General features: G+C 45.3%; 1 protein-coding gene across 1 annotated transcript in view; it reads right to left on the bottom strand.

Moving 5' to 3' along the window:
• MEGF10 (multiple EGF like domains 10) overlaps nucleotides 1-12,509 on the bottom strand; it is an 85,609-nt gene extending 73,100 nt beyond the window's left edge. Inside the window, exon 1 of the mRNA XM_005529439.3 lies at nucleotides 12,425-12,509. The gene's annotated coding sequence lies outside the window, so the exon portion shown is untranslated. The remainder of the gene's footprint in view (nucleotides 1-12,424) is intronic.
• Nucleotides 12,510-16,058: the final 3,549 nt, after the last annotated feature.

Raw genomic sequence — 16,058 nt, forward strand, 5'->3', positions numbered from 1 at the left:
CACAGCCTTTCACTGGACCCTTTCATTATGAAAATCAGACATATGAACTCCTGCATTTGTTTATAACTTCTAGCTGCTAACAGGATGCTATAACTCGTGCAAAAAATTTGCTGGCAACTCTGCTTCAGTACCTTTGTCCTTGTAAATCATCTAGTGAAATGCCATTTTGCATGTAACACCCAGCAGAAAATAAAGTTGTCCTTCCAGCTAGCTCCCGTTTTCATGATTTACACAAAGCATTACACTCCTGTAAATCTTTATCACAGCTCACAAACTTCACTTTTCAAATGATCTCCTTAAAAAACCAAAATTAATTAATTCTGATGCCATTTCCCCTTAACAGCTTCTGAAACATTTCAATGCATTACAGATCAGTTTTTCCGCCTCCAACAATCAAAGCATCTGTGATTCACTGCACAAAGACTCACATGCCCCCACCACCCTGCAAAGAAAATTCAAAACATTTTAGCAGAAGAATGGGGAATGCAAAAGTGTTTCCTTTGACAGTTCATTCGCTCACTTCTACCTTTTATTTTGGTTATTTTCAGAGGTTGGAATGCTACTAGCACTCAAAGGAGAAAATGGAAGAACAGGATTCAGAACCAAAAAGTGACTGGTTAATTCTAGTTCTTTAACAAACCCACAATTAAAGGGATAAATCCTATCTTTATTTAAGTCTTGAAGAACTTCTGCCTTGAAGAACTTTCACAGGGATTACAACACAACCTCAAGAGGCCTACAGAGTGAGGAACATGCAAAAAATGTAGTTTTCACAGTAAACTGGCTTAAACACATTACATCCTCCACAAACATTAATACAAACTTAAAACCATGTTTGCAGTTGTGGAATTCTAGTACTTAGTCTCCCTGTCTGCCAGCAGAGAAAAAAATAAAAAATTCCTGGGGAGAAATCCAACTTTGCCAGGTGCCAGTGGTGTCTGCAAGTTTTCTGCACAGTGAGGATATAAAATGTGCAGGTGAATGTACACAGGCACAAAGTGGTTCAATACACTCCTACAGTATCACTTGAAGTTGTAGGGTATGATGTTATGCTTCTGTGAATAAATAGAACCTCCAAGAAATAAAACTACCAATGCTTGTGGCAGGCAGTAAAAAAGCAAATTCTTTCTAAGAATGACTAAGTAAACAACTTTGTATTTTATGCCTCTTACACTAACAGAGTAATTTCATATAAAAGCTTCCTGTTCAGATTTATATCAGTATCAGTTTTCTCTTACCATAAATTTTAGGGCACCTCAGATCATTAAATTATTGAATTAATTAAGTCTAACGATGAATCAGAGGCCTTTTTAAAAAGAGTGCCCAATACATCAGTGGAAGAAACTAATGACAGAAAATGCCTTAGAAGCTTCAACAATCAGAAGACAACTTTTTTAGGTTATCAGTAAAGTTTCTCTAATATGTTAATTGGCCTGGGTTTCAGATTATCTGAAACCTTTTTTAAATGCCTGCTGCTGAATTCAGTTGAGGGCAACATACTTTGAACCCAGAAGAATCAAGACCACATTTTTAACAACTTGAACACAAGGCCCTAAATCCCACAAAATATTATCCTTCAGGACACATGTTGACTTCTTTTAGCCAGTACCTCTTTGCAGTTTGCAAAAGGACAGCAGTAGCACAACCACATATTTGTCATACAAAAATGGTCTGTTCATATCATTGTCTGACAAAGCACCTTTAGTAACAAAGCACCCTATTCAGAGATCTAATTTTTGCAGACATTTGTATGCCAAATTAAAAAAAAAAAAAAAAAAGAAATCTCGATGATGGTGGGTTTAATGAGGTACTCTGTTATTCTCTGTAATAAAAATTAAACGAGAGAGAGACAGAATTCTTCAGCTTAATTGCCACATCTGTTATTAGGCACTTTACTTTGATTGACTGGAGTGTATGTGTCAGAGACTGTGCCAGAAAACAGGCAAACTTTGTAAAGTAGACTTATAACTTATAGCCCAACTGGCACTAGCAGCATCTCTGTTACAGCTTCTGCTGCCTCTCAGTTAAAACTACAGGAACGTTGGCCTTGGTTCAGTCATTCATTATAAACTGAACCAAGTATTTCAAATTATACCTCCTTTTTTTTTTCTTTTCTTTTCTTTCTTTCTTAAAGGTAAATTAAAAGCAGCCCCTGTTTTCAGAAGGAAGACCAGTGGTTATCTTAATGTCTGAATGTGTCATCTCTCATTAATGGATGAGAGAGACATAAACAACTGAAAATCTCGAAGTCGCACCACATGAAATTTCACGTTCAGCGTGCATCTGCTGCCTTATCTTGCCAGCAGGTGAGCAAAGGGCTGAGAGGACAGTGACAAACAGCACAGCATTTGCAGAGTGACTGGACAATCACAGTGAAGGAGCTCCTAGGAAGAGCAAAAATGGAATGGACAGTCTCCTCTGATCTGCATGGAAACTTGGATAAAACCTGAACTCAGGAATTGCCTTTCTCTGAAATTCACATATGACACCTGGTGAAAACCCTAGCTATTTTGAGCTAGCCAATAACTGGTTGTATGACCAGCTGATTTTCTTTTGGCTCTAGAACCCAAACTCTTAGCATCTACTGTCCTGACATAGCAAAATGACACTTTCTCCCTCAACTAACTTTTTTTTTTTTTCCAATTTCACACCGGCTTTCTACCAAGAGCACAGAAATGTATGTTGCTATTGTAAGCATGAAGACAGACAGGCCAGCTGCAGTATTGCTGAAAACTGCTTTTCATCCACTTCATCCAGTAAGAAGTAAGGGATTATTTGACTTTCCTTACCAATTTTCTCTGCTGCCCCAGAGAGTGCAAAGAAAGGTAAAAGTATGTGTAGAAGAGCAACAAAAACTGCACCAATATCCACTGCATCTGCTCCTGAAAGGCAGAAGGATGCTGCTGTGCTGGAAGCTGAAGCAAAGCTGTCCACCATGGGCTAGGTGAGTGATGGGCACTTGGCCTGACCCAACCTGTTAGCTGCCCACTGAACTAATCCATGTATAAATCTTTCTTCTCTCTGGAGGGCAGATTGGGACACTCTAATTCTCCTCCTCCAGGAGAGCAAGTGACTGTTTTTTGGAAGGAGTCTGCCCCAATGGGTGAGACAAGCCAGGGCAGATGCTCTTTGTCACTGGCTGAAGGTTTTTGTTGGGCCCTCAGGAGTTCAAGGCTGCTCCATGCTACAAGGGGGTCCAGAAAGTTTCCACATGGCTCTCTACTTTGAGGTCTCTTCTTTTGCAAATATCTGTTTTCCCTCATCCTAGTGAATACAGCAAAAGATAGCACTCACTTAAGCACATTTATTTTAGATACACATTATGTAATAATCTCACATACAGCATTTTAATTGACATAACTCCCTACAAGATATACAACACTTCTAACACTGCACGGCCTTTTTTTTCTTTTTGTTACGAGGCTACTCTTAATAACCACACTGTACATGGAAAGTATTTGACTCCAGTCTGTCAAAGTGTTTCATCTTGTTTCACAAAACCAGTCAACAGCAGAGCTGAAAACAGAATTTAGGTCTGCTACTCTCCATTTTCAACCCACCCTCAGGACCCATGCCTCCAGTTTGATACTCTCCCACGATGGCAATAACATGAGCATCATGGTACCAACTGGGTGTAGCAAATCAGGAAATACAACCTTCTGGGTCCTAAACATTTACAAAGGAGTGACTACACCCAATGTCACGACTGAGAGAATTTTTTTTTACAGATTTGGGTCACCTCTGAAGAGGCCAATAATGCCTTCTTGTCAGTCTGCTGTTTCACTTCTTTGTTTTTCCCATTGGTGTTCTTGTTGGAATCAGCAATGAAGGAAAACACACACATATGCCTAAGAGAAAACATCAGTGTAATAAAGCTTTGCTATTTCGCTGGAGATAGGCCATGCAACAAAAAGCAGGGTAATTTTCGGAACTCTATTGAGAGACTCCCACAAGAGAAGGAGATAAAGTGAGTATCTAGAAGGGAGGCTCGAGAAACATTACTCAGTGGCATTAGACATTTTTGGAGTGATTGCAATGGATTTCTACTTAATTCCAAAAAACCCCCTTGTGCAGACCAAGAGGCAGCATCAGTGACCCCAGGCTTTCTTCACAACTTGTCTCATTGCTAGATGAGAAAGGGCATTTCCTCCCTGCATCCTGACACTACTTCAGCAAGCCAGCCAAACAAAAATCTCTTTTCTGAAGTTGATCCACTGTCACAATACGCACAGAAAGGTTGGCAATCTGCAAAAGCACAAAAAATCTTCTCCGGCATATTAGTGGTGCAGACCAGAACCCCAAACCACTGCATCCTTTGAGGTTCACTTACCATGAATGCATATCCTGGCTGTGATTATTCATACATAATGCAAATTGGCATGAACTAGTATTCAGCAAGAAAGAATGAAGCATATCTAAAACAAGCATTAATGTTGCAGAGGAACAATATTGTTCCAGAGATGAGATTAAGTCTCACAGCTCTCTGAAATGGGTTATGGAGATGGAAAAATCCACTGACAAGAAGAGGGGATACTTAAAACAAGGAAGCTTCTCTCTTGCTGTGTTTTTGTTTTACTATTTCAAGAACTACTCACCCAATCTCCTTACTCAATAATTAAAAATGCAATCTTTTCTGGGTTCAGAGTTTAAACAAGTTCCCTGGAAGTAGTGATATTTTTTCTTCAGCACCATCTTCTCTTTTGAAGTGATGGTGGCCTGTGGCATACCTGCAGAGCAGAATCTGAAGTGTGTAGACCCTTTAATCCAGACCAACCCTAAAGCACAGAGAGCACCGTATGTATTCTCAGCGGAGTCCATCACAGTGCTGGCAATTCTGCTTTTGTCTAAAAGAAAATTTAATTATCTATTAAAAGAAGCCAGTTGTTCTGGCTTTGGTGGAGGCAGCCTTGGTACATTTGGATGACACAGATGTGTGTGTCTTCACAAATCCTAAAATGCATCAACAATGGGTCTGCCATCATGAACTTTCACCTCAGTTACTCTGGAAGTTCAGTGATCTCACCTGAGTCACTCCTGGTTTACTAAATGCAAATAAGAGTAAGAAAACTGGGTTCTCTGTACAGTCACTCCTTTTATTTTAAAAGAAATAAAACTAGCTACATTTATTAATTTAAACAAACAAACAAACAAACAGAAATTACATTCTTTGCAGTCTGATAAAATCTTCATGAACTCTACCCCTCTATTTAAAATGCACATTTTAATCTCACTGGCAGGTACCCTTCAGAAACAGTTGTTATCTGCAGTATCAGTCTGGGGAAGGGGGGGAAAAAAAATGAAGACGAAGGAGGAAAAAAAAAAAAAAATATTAGAAGATCAAGTTACTCTTCACTTCCAAACAAGCCCGGCCACAGCTGTACATCAGCTTCCGAGCAACTGCTCTACAAACACACAACAGGGCTTCTGTCTTCCCACAGGGTTTGCTCGGGTCACCCGCATGTGGCGTGGATTAAAAAGGCAGGAAAGCTCCATTACGGAGCGAGCAGAGCCACGAGTTAAACGGGGGAGCCGGTGGCGCTGCTGGTAAATATCCTGCCCTGTGCTCCATCCCGAGGGGGCTCCCCCAGATCCGGAGGAGCCCACACACAGCTCTGGAAAAAGAGGCCCAAATCATCATTCTGCTTCCGTACTTTCACTGTCTAAGCAGGAAGAAGTTGGGAGGGAAGGTGAGAGGAATGACGGGTTTGTCTTTACAGACAAGCTGTGGGTCTGCTGATAAGATGCAGCTATCAGTGAGAGACAACAGAAACAATGGGATGGATTCCACTAAAAGATGAAAGAGGCACTGAAAGAGCACCATCAATTCCGCAAGAGTTAAGAATTAAGAAAGGATTATGCATTCGGTGGGGAAGGTATCGCAGGTGTCAGGCGTTCCGGGAAGTCTGTATCTCTCAAGTACCTCAGCCTATGGGGAAAGAGAGAAGGGACAAGCGGCCGGGAATTAGGATAAAAAGGAGGCTGCGCCCTCCAAAAATTTGAAAGAGCCCAGGGGAATGCCCCATGGCCTCTCCCTTTATTCGAATAAAGTAAAAGGACTCCTCGGTCTCCTTTTTGGACATAAACCTCTGGTGTTTGTGGATTAATTTTCCTGACAAAGGAGACCAGAGAGTTAAGAGTGGTTTTCATAGGCAAAAAGAGGATATGAAAGAGGCAGCCTCTGATTTTCACTGGTGACAGTGATGGATTCAGGCAGGCAGTCTGTGCAGATTGTGAGGTTCTTCTTATGGTAGAAAACAGCAGAAAGGAAAAGTGACACACAGCACAGTTAGGGAATAAAGCCAAACCTCTTTGCAGGGTGTGATCAGTAACTCTGGCCATCATCAAGTGCCACCTCCCATGTGCTGGAGAAGTCACTGCAGCCCTCAAGGCTGCAAAGGCAAACCAGCTGTTTTTAAACAAATACATTTCTAATTGAAGAGCTCTCCACTCCAACTGCTGTGTCCTATTTACTCGCTAGATTTCCAGCCCTGCTGCCTTTGGGACCAAGACTGCAACAGCTCACAACCTGTCAGGGATATTTCTTCGTGTATCAAGTGCTCTTGAACCCTTTGAAGAGGGTTTATAAATCACCAAACAGATGTTTCCCACAAACACACACAGCCATTATTTGTGCTGAAGTTCCAGAGATCATAAGATGTGTGTATTGACAGACCAATGTGGTCCAGAATTTTGTGAACACTTTAGGAGACTAAAACCCAGCTACACATGCACAAAAGCACACAGAAGGAAGCAAGGGAGCAAAGAAGCAAAGGAAGTGGAAGATCCACTTGGCCTGTTGGCATACTCCGTCTTATTCCCACTAAGTCTGCTCTGAACGCTGTGTTACATGTGTTTTGCTGATTCCTGACAGCAGCTTCTAAAAAAACATAAACAAATCAATTATGTCATTTTGTACTTAAAACTTAACCAGACCGTGGCATGTGCATACACACAAACACACGTCTTTTTATTTTTTATTTTTTATTTTTTTTGAAAACTTGCAAGTGCTTCCAGTGTGATCAAGCTTGGTCTGACTATTGGCTTTTGGAGGATCTGATGCCAGTCAGCCGTGCATAATGGGCTCTTTGTCTCCCTGTCACATGAGCAGCATTGTGTTACAATCATTGTCACTCTGGGCTCAAACTGCAAGGCATGCTTTCACACAAAACACTCACTTTGGGGGCTCCTTTTGGCAGAGCCCTGAGATCGAAAACTCTTCTGCTGCACTTTAGTTAATCAGCCCAGCAACGCTGAAACTTTAAAAGTCAGGATTCAAAAGCTCTCATCCAAATCAACCGATTATGAAGCTTCTCTATGGGCCACATGAAGAGCAGGGCAAGTAACGTAACATAACCATCATTTATTTAAATCACTTTAAATCGCTTTTCCTAGACCCTATGACAGCAGACAATTGTGCTCCAAATAACACAACGTGGGGGATGGGAAAAAACCCAAAAACCCAAGTCAAAGTTATCTCCACCTTGAATATTTTTCTCCTGCACTTCAGAAAAATGCCTGCAAGATAAAATCAAAACATTTCCACAGGACAAAGACAAGTAACTTACCAGGTGACAATGTTATTTTACTACTTGCTCTATAAATCCTTTAAATTCCCCAAGAACACCCGACCTCTCCCCTGCCAAAAAAAATTCTGAAAAATACATAGACAAGACTTCCGTACAGGAGGAACTTCAAAAGTTGCTTTAAACATGCTGAACTCATTGAAACCCTGCACGGATGTCTCTGCTTTCATTCATGGAAAGTATTCTCACAGGGCTGAGACCAAACCATGTTAAGAACAACATCCTCCTGCCCGTACTGTCTCTTGAAAAAATTTGTACTGGAAATTTTTTGTCTTGTACAGCTACTCTTGAAATACAGCACTCTGAAGAGGACTGACAGGACCTAACCCTGAAGGAAACAGGCACTGTGTGGGAAGAATTCATGACATAATGCCTGTGATGTGCAGAAAACTTTGGGAAGCAGTGGCTTCTTCCTGAAAGAAATGGGCTGTGCATGGAACAACAAGCTACCAGCTCGTGTACCATCTTCTGTCCAGCACATTTTTCTTTCGTTCGCAGTCCATCAAAGTAACATAACTTCTTCTGAGCCCTGGTTTGGTGTTCCACCCTGGTACTGCTCATATGTGTGCCAGGTACCCTAAGCACACATTATCCTTCCTCTGGATCAATTTTCTTTATTAAGCAGCCTGAGCCAGCCGTCCTCCCTCTCTACACCCTCCACTGCAGACCCTTCCAGATGAGCACTGCCCGGGAGAAGCATCATCATGATGGGTCAGGGCCACCCTGACTCTTGCCTGGACAATTCCACCCAGACCACAAACCCTTGATGGTCTCCTCTTGTCCAGCCTGACAAATTCACCTTCTGCATCATCCTAAGGTCATGACTTCTCTGAGATGCCCTTTGCCTTTCATGGTCTCTTCCCATACCCAGCATTTCCAGTACTTTTCAAGATGTTGACCCTTTGTTTGGTGAGGCCTTGGTTCCAGCCATCATTGGCAAGATACTGGTACCACAGAGAAATAGTTCCTCACCATTTCCTATCTGAAAAAGAGCTATTATTAATCCCTTTAAATGTATGAACTTCCATTGACTTTTCACAAAGAAGAACATGACTTTAACTTGAAACCTGTCTTTGTTATTTCATTGTCTCCTTATTTCCTCTTGCCTTTTGTCTTGGGGTTTAGATCACAAAAGGCAAGATCATTTTTTGCTACTGTTCTTCTGTTGTGTATCTCCTGCAGCTGCAGGGGTGGACACTAGAACCATACAAGCTGCAGCTCTTCGTGCCAGTGATCCTAATTCTAAAATGACATACTAATATGAAGTCTTTCAATTTCTTAGAAAAAATAATTTTGCACACACTTGCACCCCTGTGTGTTCAACAAAAATGATCTGGTAGGCTGAGAAGGGTGTTCTTTTACAGCAACAGAAAAACAAAATTAAATTTCTTTCCTGAGGCCACACAGCAAGTCAATCTCAAAGTTAAAATCATGTTTTTTTTGCTGTATCTTCTCATTGTCTTGCACATCAAAAGACCTCAGAATTAGTATCTCACTGCTGACTATGAGTAATTAATCAGATACAAAACACTGATAAAACTGGAAGAGATGGCTGTCCACATTTTAATATAAACCTAACATGTACATCCAAAGGCATGAACCACAAATCCTTACACAGGCAAAACATCAATTAAAGACCAGACAGTTTGAATGGGTTAATTAACATGAATGCTGACACAATCAATAAAGCTATTCCAGTAAAGTAAATCCCGCCCCAGAATATTTCTCCTAGTTTTCTGACAGATGGCTTTGGATGATACATACTCTTTTCATAAGTAAAAAAAACCAACAACCCTCATTTGGAATAGCAAGACACAGATTCTTCACACAGATGAAAAAATACTGCAGTTATATCTACATTTATGCTATGATGACTGGAGCATATGAAGTCAGTACTAATTACTGACAAACTAATCTGTTAATATTAAAAATCAGGATCAAATTCCTGGCAGTGAGTCAGTACCATAACTGCTACATACTGAAATTTGATTCCACTGGCATCATTCATCAAGGAAGACACCACTTAACAGGAGTAACGATGTAAGAACTTTGTCCTTTCACGACACCATTCCTGTCCATACCTGAAGAAACACTACTCATCAACATTGTGTTCCATTAAAATAAATTAAAAAACTAAATGGGATCACATCCATCTTACAGCACTGTCTACATAACTTTGGGTTTTTTAAAGCAGTGTATCTTTGGTTAGACTAAAACTGTGTCACACACAGAAAGAATTTGTTTTTTACCTTCCTCAAAAGACACCTGCTTTCCCTAATAAGAAGTGAAAATGCTTAGACTAGAAAAAGTGATGTAGAAAAACCACACAAAACTCCTGCCAAGTAATTGGAATATAAATTCAAGGGATCCTTACCAGCTGCAGTCAAAAGCCCACTCCAAACTCTGCTAGATGTTAATCAAACTTAAGTATGTTAATGCACAGTTCCTGTGTTCTTTGCATAGATGACTTAATTGCTTTTGTTAACTGCACTTGCTTCCTTAGGGGGTGTGTGTACCCGTACAGCTGAACAGCTGATTGTGGAAAACATGGTTATGCAAGTCACCAAAGGACTGTTCACTTGGCTAAACCCTTCTGCTCACCTCAAAACAACTCATTTAACACTAGAACCACCCCAGGACAGGTCCTCCTACTCCCACCCCACCAGTCACACTTAAAATGACAGCATTAGCTATCTAAGTAGACATTTAAATGGTAAAATTTATATAAAAAGGGCTATGGCATCTCCCCCCCACCCCTAACACAAGGGTAGTACAGTTTCTGTCTTTGGGGACTTAAAGACACAGCCAGCCCTGCCCCTGCAGAACTGTGCCACATCTGGACCGTTTTACCACCTGATACACCAGAAAAGGGCAAGTCTATTTCCAGAGAAATTAAGCAGACATAGCCAGCTGACTTCACACAGGTCACTGAGCTGCCTGCAGTTTAGATTTTTTTTGCCAGATACCGACTATAATCATAGTCCACATCTGCCAAATGTGGATATATCTCCAATGTCCATAAGATACAAATTCCATAGCCACTCCTGTGAACTGCTCTTTTCTGTCAGAGACTTGTAACACTCCAGACTTACAACCACACACTAAGGAGCAAAGCACAAAGCCATGGCACCTCCACAGCGGCCAAAACTAATACGATGCCACTGATTCACCCCCTGTAGAAGCAGCACACATTTAAATTTGATTGTGTGACAAGGCCACATGGTTGGCCGTGTAAGAAAAATTAAATGAAGTTTATTACATAATGTGCCATATATTGATGCTGTGCAGGTGCATGAGTTACATAGGCAAATAAGTAGAAACTTGGTCCTAAATTACAGTTTGTCCAGCTGATTAAAGATCTGAAGCACACCTGCCCAGCTGGTCTCTTTGATTTGAGATGGGAAATCAAACTAGATGTGTTAATATGATTTCATTTGCAGGACCAGTAAGTAGAAAGCAATACAGTTATTTGGCCACCCAGCCTGGTATTTTCCTAAATTCTGTCTCCAGCTCAGATAGTTGAATCCCCACTCCCTCCACTTCAAGAAGAACACACATACCTAATTACATATGCTTTCCTCCAAGTATTGTGCTATTGGGCACAAATACCAGTTAGGGATGTTGACAAGACAACTGAAGCCAGCTTTCAGTTTCAGTCTCACATCAGACATGCTACTCAATCAAAGAACGCAAGACTTTTCAGAAAAGATCTGCAGCTTATCTGCTGGGAAACAAATGCTACTCTCCAGACTTGTCTTTTTGGTTTTTTGTTCTTTGTTCTTCCAAGATGCTGGATAAAAACATTTTTCCTATAGACAGTCATTATGTTAATCAGCTTTCAAACACACTGCTGCCAAAGCTCAGTTACCAACTTGATAAAATAAGCTATGAAGCATCTTCTATACTGATGACACATTCCAAGTGAGGTTTTAAACTCACTCTGTAGTGAGAAGTTCGTACTTTGGAAAAACTTCAGAGCTGTATGTGATTCTAGGAAATGCATGCTCACTTTGACTACTTTTCAGTACTCAATGATTGGCAGCAACATTTAAGTAATTAATAAGATTATCAAAAGCTCTCCATTCCCAGCTCATTCGAGGAAAGGCAGCTGAGTATTTTTCCTAATTGATTTGTGCCTGCATTTCCAGATTGAACCTACTCCTTGGCTGAAAGACAAAATAGGAAATGTTTATGCTACTATTACTGTCGCCAAAAGAAAATCTGTGCAGGATACCACACAACTGAGAATTTCTCTAGGCAGCTTCTGCTGAGAGACATATGCTGGAACGGAATCAAGGTATTAAACAGATGTGCATTTTCACGTGCAGGTCACACTAATTTACATCTATACACAAGCATCCCTCTATTCCAGTGCATACACTCGCTCCAATCTCTGCTCACGACTGCCAAAAGCCTTCCGCGAAAACGAAGCATAACCTTTAAAAACAGACACTTAACGGGAAAAAAAGAAAAGAAAAAAAAAAGTGCTCTGAAGAGAAGCTGAACCGACTCGTCCACTCTCGGGACCGCAGCAGCTCTCCCGCATCCCGCCCCACCATCCTGTCACCCCGCACGAACGCGGGGACAAACACGCCTGAATGCTCTGCAAAGGCGGAGGCACCGCGGTCGGCTCCGCATCCCACCCGCTGCCCGAAGGATGCTTCTGCCGAGGGAAAACCCCGCTCCGGGAGCGATGCCGCCGCACCCCCGCTTCCTCCCCGAGGCTGCCGCACCCGGCACCTGCGGCCGGGACGAGACGGGACGGGACGAGACGGACGGGACGGGACGGGACAGGACAGGACAGGACAGGACAGGAAGGGACAAGTCCGGTCAGTGCCTACCTGTCCCGCGGGCGCCCTCCCCGTCCGACGGGCCGCCGGGAGCCACCGCCGGGAGCCGCCGCCGCCGGGACTTGAGCGAGGGGCGGTGAGAGCGGCGGGGCCGGCGGGGATCAGCCCCTCCTCCGCCGGCCCCGGACCGCCCCCGGCCAGACCCACAGACACTTTTAACCGCTTCCCCGCGCTCCGCCCGCCACTCTCGCTCGGGCCGCCGTGCTGAGCGGGTGCTGCCTACTCTGAGTCCCGGGATCGCTGCCCTCAGCGGGCGCTGCCTCCCCTCAGTCCCGGGATCGCTGCCCTCAGCTCACATGCAGGCAAAGTGCGAGCTGTGTAGGGACCCCATGGGGAATTTTATTCGGCCTAGTGAAAGATAGGTACCTACGCAAGAGGTTGTGGAGGAGTGAAGTCGTCTTTTCAAACGACTAAATACTTACGTTCCCCCCATGAGGGACTAATAACTCAGGCCCGTCAGGAGATTGAAATTTACAGAAAAAGAAACGTCATGTGCTCCTCGCCAGAGCGGCTTCGGGAAGGAAGAGCAGGATGACTTAAATATATTCTCGCATGTTTAAGATACTTCGCAAGAAATGTTGAACTTTTTCAAATTCTTTTCCCTATCTGAACATGCTGTCTCGGAAACGTTAATTTGGTCGCTGCTTGGCTCGGTCTTTGCCAGCGGCGGGCGCGTCCTGGAGCCGGCGCCATCGGCTCTGCGGGACGGGGAGGAACGTTCCAGCACCTTCTCCGAGAAGCCACATCCGTAGTCCCGTACGCAACTAAAACCCGACCATGCCACCCCATACAGCTCTTCCCCCATGGCCGTGAGGTCTGGGGGTGCTGAGGGTGCTGTCCCCAGGCGCTCTTGGGTTACTGGGTGCCCGGCTTAGTGCAGCCCAGGCTGTGGGGATGCCGAGTGGCCGCACCTGTGGGTGATCCCACATGGATCGGGGAGTGTCCAGTGTGTGGCAGGGTGCTGGTGCCGCTCGCCATTCATGGGCTGGGTGGGCGCTGCCTGAAGCGGCGCGGGCTGGGGGCAGAAGCAGCGGCGCTGCCGCCTGAGGAGGCGCAGGGGGAATCGGAGTTGGCCCTTGAGCCCCAGGCGGGTCTGCACAAGGTGGGAGCCCGGCAGTGGGAGCTCAGTGCCCATGGCGAGAGCTCCCAGGGTGCAGGGGTGCCTGACGGGGGCTGGGGCTATCCGTGGCTGGTGCTGGATGGCCGCTCCTTCCTGGTGCCAGGTTGTGCATTAGTAGGATGAACCTGCGGCAGTTCGCAGGAGCTTGTCCCAGGCACAGTATAAACTGCTGTGGTGCCGAGGGAGATCATGGCAGTAACACCGTAGACATGTGGGGACACCAAGTGGCCAGAGGGACTGCATGGGTTTGGGATGGCTGTGGGCTGTTGGCACCGAAGTCCCGCCGTGTGAGGGGATTTCAGGGACACAGGAATGTCGAGAAAGTTGTTCTGAAGCCGGATATGGGTCTCCTGCTGATGGAAAGGGGCTGGGGGTCCCCAAGATAGTTTGCAAGGTTGGGGAGCTTTTCTCAGGCCTGGTGTCACTGGGGCCTGTGAGTCCCTGAGCAGCCTGGTGAGCCCAATGGTCCCGAGATGGAGACCTGGCCAGCGAGTCCCCTTTTGGAGATGAGTGGCGACTGCTGCATCGCCAAGAACTGGTACCACCTGTTACCTGCAGGTGGAAAGGGAAAATGTCCTTCCCGAGGCCCTGGATGGGCAGAGTCGCTGAAATACAAACATGGCAGAAACAGTGATGCAGCTGGAGATGGAGACAGGATCTACAAAAGAGAGGCTAAAAGGAAGCCAAAGATTTGGCTGCAACCATAATGTGAATGGAGGTCTGGGAGGGAGAACAGAACACTGTTTTTCACATAACCTCGAGTATTAGGAATGGCAATAAAAATGATAAATGATGAATGTAAGCATTAGCGAAGTAGTTATGATGAATGTGTTAGATGAGAAGAGTGTACCGTGTTTGTAGCTGTAGGAGAATAAAAGCACAATTTATATACGACCCCAACCCCTTAAGACTGTAATATTTCGATAACCAAACAAGGCGGATGGCGAACGTGTAATAATCTCTGTAAGATGAGGGTGGCGGAGATGCACATGGAGGTGTGGTGTTAATCCCCTGCATGCTGCATGCTCCCTCCAGCCAGGCCTATAGAGATGTGCTTTAGTTTACAGTACCTGACTGTGGAGTAGATTGCTTGCGTGTCCCGTGTAGGTGGAAGGGGATGTGTCCTTGCTATGGCCCTAAATGGGCAGAGTTGTAGTTGAGATGCAGACATGGCAGGAATGGAGATGCAGCTGCAGATGCTGACAGGATGTACCTAAGAGAGTCTCAATGGGAGAGAGAAAGTCCTTACATCTTGCGTTGATTGGTTATTTCCAAACATTTTTCCTGACACTGATGGAGTTTCCTGGGTTTAGTTTGGTTGATGTAAGCAGATCAGCCCCTGCTTGCCAGGGCAGCAGGGGCTGAGCAGGGCCATGGGGTGATTCTGCATGGACATTTGCCCAAGCCTGCAGAGGGGCTCATGCCTGGGGCACTTGGCTCTGCTGGTTTCTTTTTCCCAGTGGGTGTGACGTATCAGAGAGGAGAGATGGATGTGGATATTTGTGGGTGCACAGCTATAAGGCAGCAGAGCTCTGTGTCCAGGCCTCCGATGAGTTGTGTTTGGGCTCTGTGCAGCTTTGTGTTGAGCTTGTGCTGTTGGTTGTTGACCTGAGGAGCTGCAGGTGCTGTCCTGTGTGATTGTGGTGGACAGAGCAGGGCCTTGGGATGATCCTGCACGGGATCCTGTCTGTTCCTGCAGATGAGCTCATGCATGGGGCACTGTCTTTCTCTCTCTGCCCAGCGTGTCTGCTGTTCGTGGAGGCCAGGGGAGAAAGGTCAGGCCTGGCAGCAGGCGTGGGCCAAAGGGCTGCTGGCAGCAGGTGCCGTGCCCAGAGGCTGTGGGCCAGGCAAGCCTTGAGGTAGCAGGTGTCTTTGGGGCTGTGCTGTGGCAGTGGCACGTCCCTCGCTGGCTCTGGAGGTGTGGGGTAGCCAGGCAGCGGCAATGGTGCTGCTGAGGGGCTGCTGTGGTGTCTGCAGCACTGTTTTGTTTGCTGCAAGAGTGGGGCGGGCATCACGTGTGGGATGAGCAGGTTGGGTGTCAGCTTCCAGCTGTCCTGCAGCTGCAGAGTATGTGTCAATGGGCCTTTGGAGCTGGGCAGGGAAGCTGGCAGCTGGCAGGGCTGGTGCTGGGTGCTCTGTGTGCTCATCGATGCCCATGCTGTCAGCAGTGGGCAGCCAAGTGAGAAAGCAGAAGGAGCCTCCAGCAGCAGCCTGGTCCATCCAGAGGTGAGCTGTCAGAGGGGCTGTGGCTTCTGGACAGCCTGTGTGTCTTGGCCATGGGAAGGGGCGGGTGCCTGAGACCTTGGCACTTCTGCTTCCATTCTGTGCGCAGTCAGGTTCTTGTTCTGGACGCAGCAGCCTCAGCAGCCACTGCAGGCCTGCCCAGAGCAGAAGAGGACCAGCATCATCTGCCTAGAGAGACTGGGCAATGAAAACGCCTTCCAAACCGTGGCGTGCCCAGCACATTGGGATTCCTGGTTCCGTTGGATCTGCAGCCAGGGACGG

Source organism: Pseudopodoces humilis, chromosome 4 (assembly GCF_049639895.1).
Source record: "Pseudopodoces humilis isolate 2021_Gansu_Grassland_sample_001 chromosome 4, ASM4963989v1, whole genome shotgun sequence".
Lineage (NCBI taxonomy): Eukaryota > Metazoa > Chordata > Aves > Passeriformes > Paridae > Pseudopodoces > Pseudopodoces humilis.